Source organism: Carassius carassius, chromosome 16, assembly GCF_963082965.1.
Source record: "Carassius carassius chromosome 16, fCarCar2.1, whole genome shotgun sequence".
NCBI classification, from domain to species: Eukaryota; Metazoa; Chordata; class Actinopteri; order Cypriniformes; family Cyprinidae; genus Carassius; species Carassius carassius.
In genome coordinates this window covers 26,769,356-26,787,598 of record NC_081770.1, presented here as the reverse complement: position 1 = coordinate 26,787,598, position 18,243 = coordinate 26,769,356, and the positions used below count along the sequence as shown (strand labels likewise).

General features: G+C 37.6%; 1 long non-coding RNA gene across 1 annotated transcript; it reads right to left on the bottom strand.

The window, feature by feature from the left end:
• Positions 1–8,024: 8,024 nt before the first annotated feature.
• On the bottom strand, positions 8,025–17,293 carry LOC132159179 (uncharacterized). Its single transcript, XR_009437819.1, has 2 exons — positions 16,882–17,293; positions 8,025–8,384 (listed from the first exon to the last, which is right to left on the bottom strand). It is a non-coding gene; the product is annotated as an uncharacterized LOC132159179 (long non-coding RNA).
• Between the last annotated feature and the right edge of the window lie 950 nt (positions 17,294–18,243).

Genomic DNA, 18,243 nt, shown 5'->3' with positions numbered 1-18,243 from the left:
GTAACCAGTAAGGATGTACAAGTAGGATGGTTGGACATTATTTTTCCCACCAGTGGCGTAACATAGTAATGACGGGCCCAAGTGCAGTCTATTTTGACGGGCCCTCTGGGTTATCAACTCAGCCAAAAAAAACTAAAACAAAAATTTATTCCGAAAAAGGGCTAGGGCAAAGGAACTAATATTTATCTCAGTGCATCAAAATTCAGTGTCATCAGTTTGCCAAAAATTATTCAGGTTAGGACTAAATAAACAATGCATTTTGTATGATCCCGGTTATTTATCCCTGTATAAATGCACTAAATGCCTAGTTCATCTAATAGACATTTGAAGTAATTTACGTAAGGACATTTTAAGACCTGTAGGTTGTTTGCTATTTTTTCAGGAAACATTTGTAACAGTATTGCATTTTCTTCTTGGTTTGGTTAGTTTCAGAAGGTAACATTTCAAAGCATACCAAAATCTGTTCATGCAAGTCATATGCGAGTAAAACTCCCCTCTCATTGGTCAGAGTGCAGTTTATGTTCCAGGATTCCTCTCATAATGTCATCAATCCAGGATGAAATGACAAGTTAGCGCTGTAAGCTCCTTGTTGTATTATCTGTAGCTGTCATTACACACCCAAACTGAGACTTCCTCATTCAGCCCATCTTGGACTGATTATTTTGGTGTGAAACCAAGCATAATTGCAATGTTTATGTCTAAACCATAGAATTACAACCCTGCTAATGGGGACCCACTGTCCTGCAGAGTTTAGCTAGAAACCTTAAATCAAACACACTTGAACCTGCTAACCAAATAAAATTTATTCACTGGGTGGTTGTTCTGAAGGAGGTTGGAAATAAAATTTGCAGGACAGTTGGCCCCCAGCAACAGAGTTGAAGAGCTAGGAGGAAGAAAGTGTTTCAGGTTCCGAAACAAACATTCCAAATGAGCCAGGTTCAGTTAAGAAAATGCTCATTTGTAGGAGAGGTGGGAGATGGGAATGCTCAAGTTCTAAATGCCCATTTCTGACCTCAAAGCATTCCAAACCATTCTTGTCATACTGCATTCCCTGTAATTTGTATAAGAACCAATAGAATGCTGTTCTAGATGCCTCCATTTTGGGAATGACGTAAAATAGCACTTCTCAATGCAAAACAATCTGCTCCAACTTTACAAATGGAATGTCCAACTTCTAGTACCATTCCCAAAAGTGGAGGTGGGATATCCAATCATGCTCCTGGAGGGCCTGATTAAAAAACTGTCCAGGAACCATCAAAGATCTTCCTCTTTGTGTTTTTCCTACTTTTATTTCAATCCGTAATCTTACTGGCTCAAAACATATTCCTCAGATTCAGAGGCAGATGTGATCTTGCTTGTCAACTTGTTGTGAAATGTCAGTCTTGGCTGATGATACACAAACAACCACTACCTCAAAAAAAAAAACATCCAAATACTACAGCTCCAACTCTCCCACATTGTTCCGTTGGGGAAAACAGTAATTCTTATTGCAGCTAAACTGTTCTTGTCAAGGTTTGTGTGACACAGGCCATGGACCAGATCCATCCGGTGCACTGCCGTCATCACAGAGACCCATCGTGTGACCTCACAGGGTCACTGGTTTCCCCTTCCTCCCGGAATAGAGCCATCACAATGACTGCTCCATGAGATCATATGGAGTGACCTACATGCATCCACTGACAAAAGATAAATGCAAGGGAAGAAAGTGACACCGTCTACATTGTCTTTCTTCAAAGCCTGTTGTGTCAGCTTTGTAACCCACGAGACATCTGTCAAAAAGAAAAAGAGCACTTCCTGTCCACGTAATCGAGAATAGGAAGAGGAAATCAAATGCTTTCCTGTCCCTGCAGTGGATTGTATCTCTGTCACTCGAACACACACTCACAACATAAACACAAAACAAATGCATAGGTTTGTAGCAACTAGCTAAAAGTAGCACCATTGCTAACTACTACATGTCCCAGTAGAGTGACAATAGTTCTGGTTTTCACACAATATATTAGCTAGCTTTCATAACAGCTGCTTTAATTCTTCTTCCATAAACAGTGTTGTACCACAACAAAATGCTAAACTGCCGTTAAAAATATCTTATCCTTCTCTAAACATTGGGAATTTTGTTCCATTTTAGAGAATTAGTTCATTCAGAAGGTTGATTTAAATAGACTGGTTTAAAAAATCTTTTATTTAATAGTTTAGTGTTGCTAACTTTGTATATGACTAGTTTGACTGCACTATTATGAGCAGCTAGCTGCTAGCAACAGTTAACTTGTAACTACAGTTTCACAGTTGCTTCCCCAACCCTGATTTCTGTTTTCATGGACACACATCCACAGTGGAAACTCTGATATGAGTTTGGAGCTGTACTCGGATAAGCCTGAGACCTGCAGGGCTTGGTTATCTCACAGTGAACAATGTGCTTCTCACCATCATAAAAATCCTGTGATGTCAAAGCACAGTCCTGTATATGCAAGGATTTGTTTGCTATACTTTGAGGTAAAAAGTTTCAAAATATCCACACAATTTTTTTAAAATCTATTCAGAATGATGTCTTCACTAGCAAAGAACACAAACTACCCTTACGAAAATTAACCATGGTTTTACTACAAATAAAACCAAAAAACCATGGTTACTATAGTTAAACCATTGTAACCACAAATTAACCATGGTTTTGCTATATTAACCATGGTTTAACCATGGTATTTGCAGTAAATCTGTGGTTATACAAATGGTAGTCAACACGCCAAAAAACCATGGGTTACTTTAGTTTCACTATAATAAAACCATGGTTATTTTTCGTAATAAATGTCTTATAATTAATGTTTTTTTATTTAAATAAAGCAACATCTAGCAATTATTATTAGCTTAGCCATTAAAGTTGACAATATGAATTGTCATACATCTCACATTTTCTGAAACCACTGTGAGGAAGATTCTGAAATGTAAGTTGTTACTCACTAAAAACATATTAAAAAGCACATTACAAGATGATTTAAACAAGACTGTTCTAAACGCAACTACAAGGACTTGATCTGAACACTGGATTTTGAGCCAAGCCTCCAAAAAGCATTTTTTTACAAGTGAAGAAGGAGTCCAAAAGGTTTAAGTACTCAAGACAAACAACAGTAGGAGACTCCTCACACAATGATATCAGCTTTACTCAGGGAGGGGGTCAGTGTGTGCTTGCTGTCAAAATACCAACACTAAACCTTCACAGCGACCCATGACAGGGTTTGATTGATGCCGGTTGGTTCAAGAACTAAGAGCGTCACATAGGAGTTGTGGCTCGAAACCAAAAGCCTTTGGGGTTTGTTGGACGGCAATAACGGTCTTGAGTGAGAGTGAAACTAGGATCATTTTTCCCAGTGTTTTTTTTTCTTTTTTAACTTGATGCTGGGGTTGCATTTGACAGAAGACTATGACTGCAAGGGGAACATCTACTACCATAAATGTCAAGAAAATACAATCTCAGGCAGACAGAACCTGCTGTGCCACGTACTTCCAGGGTCATTTTTAAGAGTAAACCACTGCCTCGTCCTTGACTAAATTTCCACATCCAGGAAACAGCCTGTAAGTGGTAAAGAGCTGGTGGAAAAGAGTGTACATTTAGACCTTAGTCATTATGCAGGAACGCTCCCCTCCATTTGCTCTTTAAATCTTTCAGCGTTAGGTCCAGTTTAGCAAAACTACAGCATAACGCAAGTGTTAACCGCAGATGAAGAGTTGGCCCTACTCTGTAAACAGTGCTATTAGTACAAACTGCAATATCTTTCTCCATTAGACTAAGTCAAATGGTATGAAAAAAAGGTGTAATGTTTTTAAAAATATGTAAAATATCATGTGGTGCAACTCCAATTATACATTATTTTTATATTTATAGCCACATGAAAAGTATAAGAAAAATATGATTTTACATTTTACTTGATGGTTGCACCACATGACATTTTTAGAGAAATTAAATTGAAAAATATACTCCAGAAAATAATGATTAAGATACACTCACACATAACCTAATAATAATATGAGGAAAATAGTTTAGATTTTTTTTTTATTGGTCGCACCACATGACAATTTTAGATAAATGTATTTATTTCATTCTTTTCATCTTTTCTTGAAGTTGACGTGTGATTTTTAACATGGACAAGCCTCGGCAAGACCAGACAGAATCTGTGAGAGACTGACGGACCTCAACACCTCCATAAATTTCACCAGATTAGACACACAAGCCCGATTACCCGCTGCAACGTGACCACCTGCCAAACTCTGCTGTTACTCTACTATTAACTTTATCCATTATGACAGGATGCAACGAGCTGGATAAAAAATACCTAAATTTATTTTTCATGAACTTGGACAGACAGCCTGGAACCAAAGGACTGTGGTCGAATAGCAGTGCGTTTGTTTCTTGAGTTTGTGTTGCATGCAGATCATTTGTCATTTTATGGCAACTCAAAGCCGGTTGTGTTTATCAGATATCAGATTTAAGGCAGATAGTGTCTGTGAGGAACGTGATCCCTGATGTACACAGTGAAGCTCCAGTAATAGAAGGGAATTCAATGCATTTGGAATGAGCTTGGATGTTCATCCATAATTTGGCAGGAGCATCACCTTCAGAAGGATTTAGCGCTCTTATTACAGCACACAGTTGTAAACTCAATCCTATCAGTCATTAACACTCCCCTAAATACCCACTGTAACATACACAATCATTATCAGGTTAAGGAGAATGAACTTGTGAACCTCTATTCCTAGCCAGGACTCCCATCAACCAAAAGGAAATTTAAAAGATCTCAAATCCCAAAATATCTACTATTCCTGATTAAATCATTGGGATTTTGTGGACCTTCACCAAATACTAGACATACCTGATGAGGGTCCACAAACTCCCAATGATTCGTCTAGATATATTTGCATGTAAACCATGATGGAAGCTTTTATTCCATGAGTGACCTTCATATAATTGTGAGGTATTTTTATTTTTGTACGTGACACCCAACAGATGTCAAGTCTTATTTGGGCCAGTCATATGAACTCTACAGATGAAACACAAATACATTGTTTGTGGAAATCAACCCTTGTAAAAGTAAAAATTAGTGTTTTGGAACAAATTTGATTAATATGCTCAATATTCACTAGTCCCCTGCTGATGTACAAGTCATTTTTTTTTTCCTTCAAATAAAATTATTTGAGTCACCAGGATGAAATCAAAATCCCCACTACCGGTAAAAGACCAAATCTTCAGCCCAAATGATAGGTGTCACTTCTAATTTTAGGAATCATAAATATTTTATCCAATAGCTATTTACCAATCATTTAACCCTACTTGTAACTCCTAAACCCAGGACAGCTTAGATGTCCTTCTAAGTCCTCAAAAGTAAAATCCATGTTTCTACCAAATAAACCATCTACAGCAATGCGGTCAAACCACCTCCTTACTCTTACATTAAGGTTTCCTTAATAAAAACAATCTCTTAAAGAGTATTGCAAATTGCTAAAACTCCTAGCTATGTACTAGCTCTAGTTAACTAAAGACGACCATCTAGATTATGAGGACTCCTGTTGGCAAAATAAAAATCTTTGTGAATAAGGTCCTTAGTGTTTGTAATAGCATGCAACTAGAGTAATCATTCAGGTTTTACTCATCATCCAGAGTCGACTACAAAGGTTCAAATCAGGAGTCTTGATTGTCAATTCCCAGCACTTCAGAATCAAATAATCCATTCTTTTTGACATGGACTTCCCACCATATAGATTTTGTAACATCTCTTTCACTCAGTGTAAAAATCAATCATAAGAAGTTTAACGAGGTTGCCTAAAATTTTATCTCCAGATCAGTTCATTGACATTCTGAGCTGTTTATCACCAACACGTAAGAATATCATATTAATTAAACCCATGGCAAAAAAACATTAAAAAAAAAAAAAAGGTAAAAAATAAAGTTGTTAAACTTTCTCAGTTCACTCACTATGGGCAGGTGTGGCAAAAAAGTAACTTTTTGGAAGTTGTTTGTGAACATAAAGCCTTAACAACAGGAACTATGGGTAGGGTGTGTCTGCTCAGGCAGATGAGTCGTTATATTTAGTTTTCTTTTTTTTTTTACGCAATCAATGCAATAGAGCACATTTCCTTTGTGGGCGGGATGCCACACACATCACTCTTAGAGCCACGGTCAGAGGGTCACACACACATACACATTTTATTAAACAAGATTTTCTTTGCAAAAGCACATTGATGAAGTTTTACTGTCGTTTTTTTTTACGAAAATGCATAAAAGTTACTTTTTTCTTTGCATACACTGTGGAAAAGCTGGAATAAAATGTTTTTTGCAACAAGTACTTTTAAAAGAAACACACTCGCAACACTGATTCAGATTAAACATCCATGTGCACGCATTACACAGCATATACATGTGTATAACTTCAGGCTAGACCTGCACCTAAAGATGCTCTCTCTACATTCCTGGGAAAGCTGAGCGGTTTTGGCTGCAGGGAGGGATATACAGCTGCCAACACGTATATGTCTTCATTAGCACACATGCGCTCGGGTTTGTGTACTCAACCGTGAGAGAGGGCGAAAAAGTTGAAACAAAAACTCAAGCTCAAGAATTCCAAACGATTCAATGACAAATTGAGGCGAGACGAGGATTAGCTTGGCGATTCACACATTCAATTACGTTGTCAAAAGACACGAGGCTTTAGGGAGGATGTCTTTAGAAAAATGTTCAAATGAACGCAGCACATTTTAATCTGACCCCAAACCACACTGGGCTGTAAACCAACCTCACCCATGAGAGTTCAAGCCCACTTCCTCTAAAACTGACTGCGTTTAAAAATCTCAGGATTTGTTGCGATCTAAGGCTCGGTGTGATTTAAACCTTACCAAGAAGCGAAGGGCTAGGAATCTGACGTGTTAAATAAAACAAGCCCCTACGATCTATCAATGAAGAAAGGAATGGTTGGATGTCTTTGTTTTCATGGCAGTGAGATTTACAAATGTGGAACATTTTAAAGTTGGACAAACAGACCCCCTGGGGATTTTATGGATACAAAGTGTTGCTTTTAAACCACAACAAAGGCCCATCGGCCATTGGAAGCAAAGTAAAACAACTGCACAGAACTGGATTTAGTCACCATGTCTATATTTGTCTCTATGAAAGAAAAAGATTACAATGATTTGACTTCAGGATGTGGAAAAGGACCTGTGTTTGAAAGGGTCAGGGTGGATTCATAATATAACCAGTTCAAATGAATTGTTCTTCACATGCTTCTTTTAACAAAATGCTCAGAATTTATATAAAATAAGAGCTTGGGGTTGGAAAGAATTTGTAATGTTTTTGAAAGAAGTCTCTTATGGTCACCCAGGCTGCATTTATTTAAACAAAAACATAATAAAAACTGCAATAATATAAAATAATAATTCAATTTAGCCGTTTTTAGTTGTAATATATGCTGATTTGATGCTCAAGAAACATTTCTGATTATTATCAATGTTGAAAACAATAGCATTCAATTTGGTGTTGTGGAAATGACATCAAAGTTTAAAAAGAATATTGTGTATATCAATTTTCATTACATTTCATTTACACACTTAAATATACATAAGTGCCTGAAATTGAGGAAATACCATAATATAGTATTTGTCGACATTAAGAAAAAACATCTAAAATAACTCCATGTTTTAGTTCACAGGGTCCTGGTGCAATAACAGCATTCTAGTCCACAGTTTTGAAGCAGAAAGCAAGACAGTCATGACAGGCACATCTGGGAGTGATTGTGCCGCTTTCAGCAGATGTGAAATGACAGTGATTGGTCCCATTAAACTCCTGACCTGGAACATTTTTAGTAATGTGTTCCCAACACAGACACACGCCTCACCCTAGACACCACCAAACAATATTATTACTCACACAAACCACATTTGAGCTGTTTGCATTATAGCAACTGTCAAACCACAGCTACATCCCTCCTGATACCACCAACAAAGTCAAATAGTTACAAAAACGTTGGAAGAAGGCCACAGAAAAGCTCTTGTTTTGGAATCTCCTTTTAATTAAAATGAAATTTTAATCACCATTACATTTATTTTATTTAGTCCGATTTAAATCTCTTGCATAAGATGTCTGGCCTCTCAAACCCAGCATGCACAAAATTGGCTGGGACATCAAACGTTTTCGGCTCAAACTCATTTGAGTCAGCTCTTGGCATCTTGTGCTGGTTTTTTTCCCTCTTCCTCATGGTCGGGGTACGACCTCGTAACCATGGTGAAGGGCTGCTAATATCAATGCAAATGGATTCTCTGCTCGCAGGAATTCAGCCGGACCGGAGGAACCCCGAGTGCCACTCCAGAGGAGGAATTCTGATTCCCACAGAAACCAAAAAGTATCAAACCTGACAAGAAAGTGCAGTTTATACAGCATCTGTGATTGAAATCTAGGTGAAATTTCAGAGAAAAACTTTAGTTCCCTTGTCAAAAATGCTGCATATTCATTGTGAATTATTGTTTGTGCTAATCTAAAGAGCTTTTCTTAATCACTTATTGCCATGCTACGCTAGTAGGCTAGGCTATTAGCTTGCTAACTTAGCATTTCCGTTTTGTTGTTTTACCTTTTAGAAATCATAAGTTCATAGAAACATACTCTCCCTTTTTTCTTGATGCTTTTGAAAAATGTATCCACCATTTTAAACAAAAGTTTACATTTGACTCTAAAACTGCCATGCGGTGTAACCAATTAAAATAAATCCTTGCTGAATAAATGTATTAACTTCTTTTTTTCAAACATAAAAATCTTGCTGACTTTTTAACAGCAGTGCATATAACCCATAGAAATCACAGAAATCTATTCGGTGTGGAAATTACACCCCAGTTTTAAACAAAAGAATAAATAAAATATAAATTTTCACAATGAATGTTAACACAATAAAAATGTTAACTTATTTTAAATTACTTTATTTATATGTTTAGTATGTTTAATACCATAGTGATAATGTTAAACATAAATAAATAAATAAATAAAATAAAGTGCCTGAAGTTGAGGAAAACACATAGCTACAGTTAGTTTTGGCTCATCAAATCTATATTTTTATCAAGTTAGAAAGTATATGATGAATTATTCATTCATAAATTATGTTTTGAAGGGGTTGCACCACATGACATTTTACAATCTGAATTAAACATTGCCATAAAATGGAGACCTGTTGACTTTGACAGTCACCGGATCTTCAGGTGTTTTTTCATTTCACGTTTCATGTTTTTTCTCTCTCTTCATGTTTCTGCACATTGGTTGCACCACATGACTTTGATTTGGCAAATACAGCAAAATCTAATTTCTCCAAAATCATGTTCCACACAGCTCTAAATGAAACATCAAATATCTCCTTACTGGTTTCAATTTCCTGTTTTTCCATCAGTGAGGACAGAAACATAACTCAACTGTGGAAACTTGTCACATCTTCTCTGAACAGAAGGACGTTGAGCGTGTAAGAGAACATGGAAAAGGTCTCTCGGGCAAGACATAAGCTCATTTAAAAGTCTGTGAAAGAGGTCCTCAGTGTCACATCCAAAGCGTTCTCATGTGGTCTGTCCGTCTCTCTCTTCCTGTGGTGGGATAGAGTTGTGTAATGGCTGTGAGAAACATCTCTATGGGTCCTGTTTCCACCCACACATGTATAAAGAGATTATTCTGACCCTTATCCCACAGACACGCCATTCCCGACAATGATGCCGTTTTATACCACACTAGCACATCCAATTACACTACAGGACTCTTTCATGCTACTCTGTCATTTATCTTGTTCATCTATAATCAAATAACCCAGCAGAACAGTATGTGGGCATGTCGAAGACCGCATTTTGCTGCTGTGCGCCTGTCTTGTGGGTTTATAAATCTAAATCTATGAATGACAGGAATCTTGAATGTCAATACAGATGTTTTTGTCCAATGGACTTCAGGTTGTAAAACTCTTGTTTAAAGGGTCGGCCAATGATAATAAGAGAAGTTCTTCTCTTAAAAGGCATTTCTCGAAGACATAACGAAAAAGGACATTTCCATGTGTCCATGTCCCTGACCATCACTTATGAACTGTGTTTTGCGTTTGTAGTTAAAAGACACAAATTTGCAAAAACGTTTAGTGTAGTAGGGCTGCATGATTATGACAAAAATCATAATTGTCGATTATTTCCTTAAAATCGTAATTGAGATTATGGTCACAATTTAAATGTAATGATTTATATACACCATTGTTTGAAGCAACCGCATACCATATTTTTTAGATGGAAAATAATCAAGCTGAAAACACTAACTGAGAAATTAAATTATTGCTTTTCTAGTATTGAGCCTCAAATATCAACTATACATTGGATTGGTTTCTTCTTGAATTAATAACAAAAAAAAATTGGCATGGTAATATAATACTATTACTAAAATTAAAACAATGGAAAACCCATTAAGATAACCTGTAGAAAGAAAAAAAACACATCTTAAGCACGCAGAACAACATAAGCAGACTTTAAATGATTATGTGCCACTTTGAACGATTACGTAATTGTGGCATTCATAACTGTAATCATTATTATTTGAAATTAGCCTTTCGCCGGCCCCTCCCCCAAAACGGCCATTGTCCAATCACACATCATAGCAACCGTTACTATGTGAGGCAGTTCCGAAAAACTTTGACTCCAAGCAAGATGGTGAAGCGGTGCGCTTGTAAATCGGACACTAGATTATAGAGCTTTAATCGGGCCTTAAAAGTTAGGCCCGACAGGACCTGAGCCCGACAGATTTCGGCCCGAGCCAGACAAGTACATTTTGATTGACAGCTTTTTAAAAGCCCGAACCTGTTTACAGCCCGACATTATTCAAATGTATGCATGCACACAGCTCTTTTGCCTTTTGTCAAGAATGAGTCATTTATACATGTTTTAACATAATTTATACATGACTAACGTAATAGGCCACTTGGAAGTTTGAACAAAGAAATAAAATAAGTCCTCTGTGACATCGTAACATCTCAGAACTCTAAATAGCCCTAGGTATAGACTCATTTAGCCTATAAATAGGCCAACACACCAATAAAAACGAGTCTTTCTTAAAATTTTTAAATAAATTCTAAATTCAGATGGGTATTTGGCAATAACGAAATTAATTAAGATAAAGACTCTGCCTTATTTGCTTCGCCATAGCAGCTGAAATTTAATAAAAGAATAATACCAACATTAGCCTATATAGGCTAGCCTATATGTCTACATTATGCAATTAAGACTCGATTGGTATTTAGTTATCATTTTTAAAACCTTTACTCACCAAGATAATAATAAAAATAGCTACTCGCAATAGACAATAATAGACCATAACATATGAAAGAGAACTTTCCCGGCAGTGCAAGAGCATGACTGGTACACAAGGCTGTGCTGGTTGCATTTGAGGTACAGGTCATGGTGTTTCTCAGATTTCGCTTTTTTCCCTCCACGGCATACTGTAACCCTGTTTTGCCTCGATCTGGAGGATATCGCGGAGGTATTACTCCAAAAAAGGTCACTGACATGCACGAGTATACCTCTTCCCGTCATGGCAATCTGTCGCGATGGTCGTGTTTGACCATTTGTTTGTCGGAAGTAGCAACAGTAACTAAGGGGGGCGGGGCTCGGCGAAAGGCTAATTATATAGAAAATTGATTCATTGTGCAGCCCTAACTACTTGCATTTGAAGTCTAGAACATTCAAATATTTCACACAAGAAAAAAAAAAATAGCATTATTTATTATTACAATAGAACACTGTTTGGTGCCACCCTCGCCATACTTCTATTTTTCATATTTATGGACTCAGTTTACAGTGGCACTTTCATTTGTACTTATAGACTTTAGCTGTTTTTACACGGAAACCCTCTTGGAAAAAGTTGCTTCTTTTTTTATTATTATTATTAATGTGATTATTTTTTCTTGGTGGAAATGGACTTAACTCAGATAAAACACAGTTAGTCAATTTTAAAATATGTAGTTCGTACAATCCCTAATTTACACCAGTTTATTGGCAGCATAAAACACATTTACATTCTAAAAAAAGTGCTTCGCTATGGGAGCAACCTTTCAGTCCCTGCACCGCATTCAAATAGAGCAAAAGAAACCCAGGATAAAACAAACCTGAAATTAGACTCATATGGAGCGGCAAGACCAAAGAAAGCGAGAGTAATTTGCACAATAAAAACACCACCACCACCACTCACACACGCTCCACACATCCTGAAAACAAAATGAAATGTTTCCATGGCAGAACGCAGTCAGTATGTGGAGCTCATCTGTTTCTGATAAGCTTTAATGGGGAGCTGTGAGGTAATGATGAAGTCATGCTTGTCCGCTGGACAGGTTCAAATAAAAGACTGGTGCTTTCCAAATGGTTTCATACTTAGTCGAGCACTGACACACACAGAAATACGGCTATAGTTTGCAGAGCTTGTCAGGGCAAGAGAAGTTAAAATTACAGTTATAATTTGTGTTTATCTTTACACGGCTGAATAGCAGATACTCCAAATGCATTTCTATATGTATCTGACCTCAGAAAGCATACTGAGCCAGATGAAGCAGAGCTGAAGAAGAAAAAAAACAGAAAGAAGTTCACCCTGCCCTGATCATTTGCAATATTCATGCACTCCTTATGAAAAATGTGTGAAGAGAGACAAGTGGACACACCCGCAGAGCGTGTAAATAACAGAGAAAGAATAAAAAGGGCTCAAGTTACAAACGACTAAAATATGTGACACTGATTTTAAATCTTACCAATATTAGCAGAAAATTGTGTATCTATACAATGAACACAGTGACAGGATGAGCCGTATTGTCCGATTTGCATAAACATGACTCTTTACGGAGTCTGTCAGAAAGATTCACGAAACAGCATCGAATGCATGGAGTTTAGCATTTGGAATAAAACTTGATCAGCCAGTGAATTATTCAGAGCTGAACAAATGACTCCCTCACTAAACCACGAGTTAGTTTTGCTTCCATTCAAATTTAACTAAACTGCGAATAACGTAGGGAAAGGGCCAGTTAGGTTTGGACAGCGTTTTTCCCTTAATAATGCATTATCTTTGTGGAATATTAAAATTAGTTTGATGATCTGAATCTTTTAAGTGTAAGAAATATGCAAAAAATTAAAAAAAACAGGACGGGGCAAAAATTATTTCACGGCACTATACAGTATACAGTATATACTTGGTCGGCATTGATGGGGAACACCCACAAAAACATCATAACCATTTATGCTGTGGGGGAAACAAACCATTCGAATTAACTTGCAGAGATTTTGTTAGGCATTTGCTCTTTACCTTTTGTGATGATTGAAATTGAAATCAGTTCAATCAGAGGTTGCTTTGTGGCATTCACAAATGATCAGAACTCCAACAGCAGCTATGGATATACAACACATGAAATATTTCAAGCTTAATATTCATATTTATATGCTCTCCAGATAGGCATTAGTACCATCCCCCTGCATCACAACCAAGTGGCAATCTTCCGGTCTCTCTTGTGAAACCAACACAGAAGTGACTAAAGTGAAAGTGACGTGACATTCAGCCAAGTATGGTGACCCATACTCAGAACTTGTGCTCTGCATTTAACCCATCCGAAGTGCACACACACAGAGCAGTGAACACACACACACACTGCTAACACACACCTGGAGCAGTGGGCATCATTTTTGCTGCGGTGCCCGGGGAGCAGTTGGGGGTTCAGTGCCTTGCTCAAGGGCAACTAAATCGTGGTATTGAAGGTGGAGAGAGAACTGTACATGCACTGCCCCCACCCACAATTCCTGTCGGCCCGAGACTCGAACTCACAACATTTCGATTGCGAGTCCGACTCTAACCATTAGGCCACAACTTCCCACATGGTGCAAATCATTGACTGGAGTCAGTCCCATAGATCCAAAATCGAATGCGATTCATCTGCGATTATGAACGGGATATTGCCTAATTGTCAGTGAACTATGGCTCTATTTAGTGAACGCCACTCAATCTGAAAGCAGGTGACTGCTATGGGACCGGCTTTACTGATGAGATGTGCATGACAATCAAATGTGATTAATTGCACAGCCCTACTGTGAGCCAGCCTCTATCGGCCAGTCGATGAAAGCCTTCCTTGTTGGCTTCACACAAGTAGAGAGAGAGCATAGAACGTAAAAGAATTGGACACAGCGACCCCATTGGATTCAACGGAGACAAGTGAAGTCAATAAGAAGCACGTACTGGGGGTCAAGTGTACTGCGCAGACTCAAACTGAACATGATGACGTAGATGTCACGTGAGCAACATGTCTGACAATTGTAAGTCTTCTAACCGCTGTGCCAAGAGAAATCTGAATCACCCACCAAAACTTGAAGACGTTGAACAATTTTGTCGTGTTGCTTTTATGGACTCTCTATGGGCTTCTCCCTTGACATCATGCCTCCACGTCCCCCCAATTGCCTCACAGACAGTAAAAGATTGCCTGCAAGCTTCTCCTTCTGTCCATACAGTAATTTCTCTACTGTGCGACAGGTTATGATGCAATCGTTAGCCTATTTTTACTGCTTCTACGGGGCCAAAACGTAACATACAAGGTAATGGAAATTCTTTAGAAATAATTAATGGACAAATGGGAGTCTTTAAACACCTCAGATGTAAAGTTATTCGCTGTCAAAGTGACGCCAAAATGAACGGGAGTCAATGGAATGCTAACAGCAGGTGGGCGTCCGCTAACCAATGGCGGCGCCCAGGGGTGCTTCAATAAAATATGAAACCCTGCCCCCCTGAGAGAAAGCGGGAGGTTGCCACTTGGTGGAAACGTGCAGATTAAAGGCCCGATGACATGGATTATTTTCTTTTTTTAAATGCTTTTTTAATGTTTCCTGAGGTGTACTTATATTGTTAGTATGATTTTGACATTTAAAATTTAGAAATAAAAGGCATTTTATATCCTGATATTAGTCCTTTGGTTTGAATGCTCTGTTTGAAGGGGCGTGTCTGCTGTGAGACTCCGAGTAAACGCCAGCTGTTGTGATTGGCTGACATCTTTGCATTCGAAAGGTGCATTAAATCTGTAACCCCTCTCAAATAAGTTACTTTTACTATGTTTTTTTTGTTGTTGTTGTTGTTTTTTTTTTTACTATTATAGCTGTCGAGATTAACGAATCGTGGAAGTGTTGATTATAGCATTATTTTTTCGATCTTTTCCCATCACATGAAAGGCTGAAGTGATGAGCATTGAGTAGACAGAGTCGGTCTACCGCGTGAATGCAGTGATCTCGTCATTATTGCAACGCGTTTTCTCTCACAAAATGCTTTCATCACAACTGACAGCAAACACATGAATACAGTAAGAGCTTAGCTGTTCAGCATAACACCGTCATTCAACTGCAGTTTGGGCAAGTGTGCAGATATACTCGCGTGATTGATCGCTCCGAACAATATAAAGGGAGCGTTCTTTGATCGCTCTCTGTAGTTAAATCACAATTTAAATAACAGATTTGTTTCATGCTACAAAGAGAAACAACGTGAAGTTGATCGTTTAGTCACTGGCTTGATTCACTGATGCATAAACAGTATTAAACGATTTAGAAAAAGTCTGTGTGAACTTGAATAATTAGCTACACATAAGAAATCACTGATCACAGATCAGGCATTAATGAACACGGTTACTCACTGTTTGTGCCGGTGCTGTCGAATCCATATCATAAAAGTCTGTTTGTAACGCCTGTCCTGACATTGCAACTGAATTATATGTAAATATTTGGGCGGGTAAAGCAGAGAAAGGGGAGGTAACCTTTCCCCGTATGACGTCATAAGGGGACGATTCCAGATCGGCCTGTCTGAGCTCTCGTTTTCTCAAAGGCAGAGCAGGACACCCAGGGCTTTGTTTACACCTATCAAAATTTCTAGCCACTGGGGGAGCATATTCAGGCTAGGGAAACTCATATTAATGTTAAAAAAACTCATAAAGTGAAATTTTCATGTCATGGGACCTTCAAGGTGCGGTAATATTATAACGAGATCCCTTTTGCAATGTCACTAGGGGAGCGAAATCAGAAACACTCATTGTTTTCAAACACTTTGAAGAAAAAGGCTTACCAAAACAAAGTTACTGGATTAATCTTTTTCAAGTTTCCTTTGTTGGTAGATGCACTGCGGAGCTGATTATAGCACTTAAAACCTAGAAAATCAGATTTTTTAATGATATGTCACCTTTAAAAACTATTTGTGATGTGTGACTGTGACACACGATTTATTTTTTAAATAAATTTTACTTTTTGTGTATGTATAAAGATAAATATTAAATTATATATTAATGCATTTTAAATAACAATTACATCTAAATATCTATATGCATATTCAATGGTTTTTTTAATTATTTTATATGCAATATAAAACAATATTGTTTTAATGTAAAAGTCCATTGAAATTATATATATATATATATATATATATATATATATATATATAAATGTAAAGAATAACTATTTTTAGAACTTATTTCTATATTTAAATATCTTAATACATTTATTTATTTATGAGCATATACTGACAGTGTATGCATTAATGTCTATTTCACCTGACTAACACTAACATCCCATGCATATTCACTGCTGCATCAAGCACACTATTGAGACTGAACTCAATTGCTGTCTGATCATGACGGAGTCTGTGTAAAGCCGCAGCAGAGCTTCATCGCAGCGCAGGAGGGACGCGCTGGAGCTTCAGCAGCAGTTACACATGCGTCCCTGTGCTGCGGCTGAAGCCACGCGGGACACCGCACACACTACAAACCCACTGAACACAGCCACAGACAGCCCTGCGCAGCCCAACCGAGGCCTGAGTAATAACACACCGAGCAGAGCGCACTGAATGTCGCTTACCTGTGATGGTCAACGCGTCTGGAGAGTTGCGCGCAAGCCACTGCTTTCATTCAGTCCGCGCGCGCGCTCAGTGCAGGGAGTCAGCACGAGCGTTTTAAACTGTTCTTCTTCTTAGTTTTATGGCGGATTATAACCATGATTTATCAGTTGCATATCGCCATCTACTGTATTTTGAACTGTACCTCAGGGCAGTTGCTTTGAAGAGCTGATCAGCTGGTCGTCACGAGACACCGATCTGAGGAAGCGCACTATATGGCAGGAAACCAGCGCTGCTCTGCGCTCGTCGCGTCTGAGTGAGGAGCAAAATATTGCAGTCGCCGAAAAAAATGTAAGCTAGCGGTCTTTGAGCAATACTTGTTAGAAAATAATAATAATTATATTATTTATATAATTAATGCTAGATGTTGCATTGATACTTGTTCATTTTATCAACTCTATGTTTTTTCATTGATTATTGATTAACGTTAATAATAAATTGATTTGTCTCGAATTTCAATTAAATAATTAATACTGAATACTGTAAATGTCCTTTTTGTAAGTAAATAATAATAGGCTGCATGTAGCGATTAGTAATTTTGTTTCTAATCTATATCTGCCCCACACAGTCATATTGACCATTAACATAAGAAATATTATTGAATTAAACCAACTTGTTTGTGGAATAATAAGAGGCATACTAATACTAAATAGATTTCGAATAGAATTCACTCAAAAGGTTAATCTAATGCGTATGTCTGCAGACTTTACTAACCCTTTATAAGCAAATGCTTCTGTCTAGTGGACAAAAATAGTATTACATCACAATACGGAAGCGTGCTTGGTCCTGTTCTAAATTCAAATCCAGGAATTTAAAAGTCACTCCAAAAGTTATTCTTGTGAACTGTGTTTTGCTCATAACTTCATGAATGTGAACCTTAGCAGGGGAAAAAATTAATTAAAACTCCCCACAGTATAAAAAGTTATACTGCCAGCACAGAGCAACAATAACAAATAGTGAACTTAACAAACAATAATAGAATATTAGATCTAACCCCAAACACTGGATCCCGTTTGAACATGTATGTTTTATCTGGTATCCAAAATCAGTGTTTTACTGCATTTGGTTTAGCAATCATTCTGTCATCAATAATTCTATCAGATGGAGATAAGAACAGAAAGCATGAAACAAAGTGGTAAAATGAGCAAAGTTTATTAAATAATCTTAGTTGCATATGTTTCAGTGCTCAGACTTTATATGGCCAGCACAAATCCAACAAGTTATTATACACCAAGCAACAGCAATGAAACATTACAGCTTCACAGCATCGTCCTGTGATGTTCAAAACCCTTAAAATGGAGACTTTCTCCTCTTACTCGTGAAAA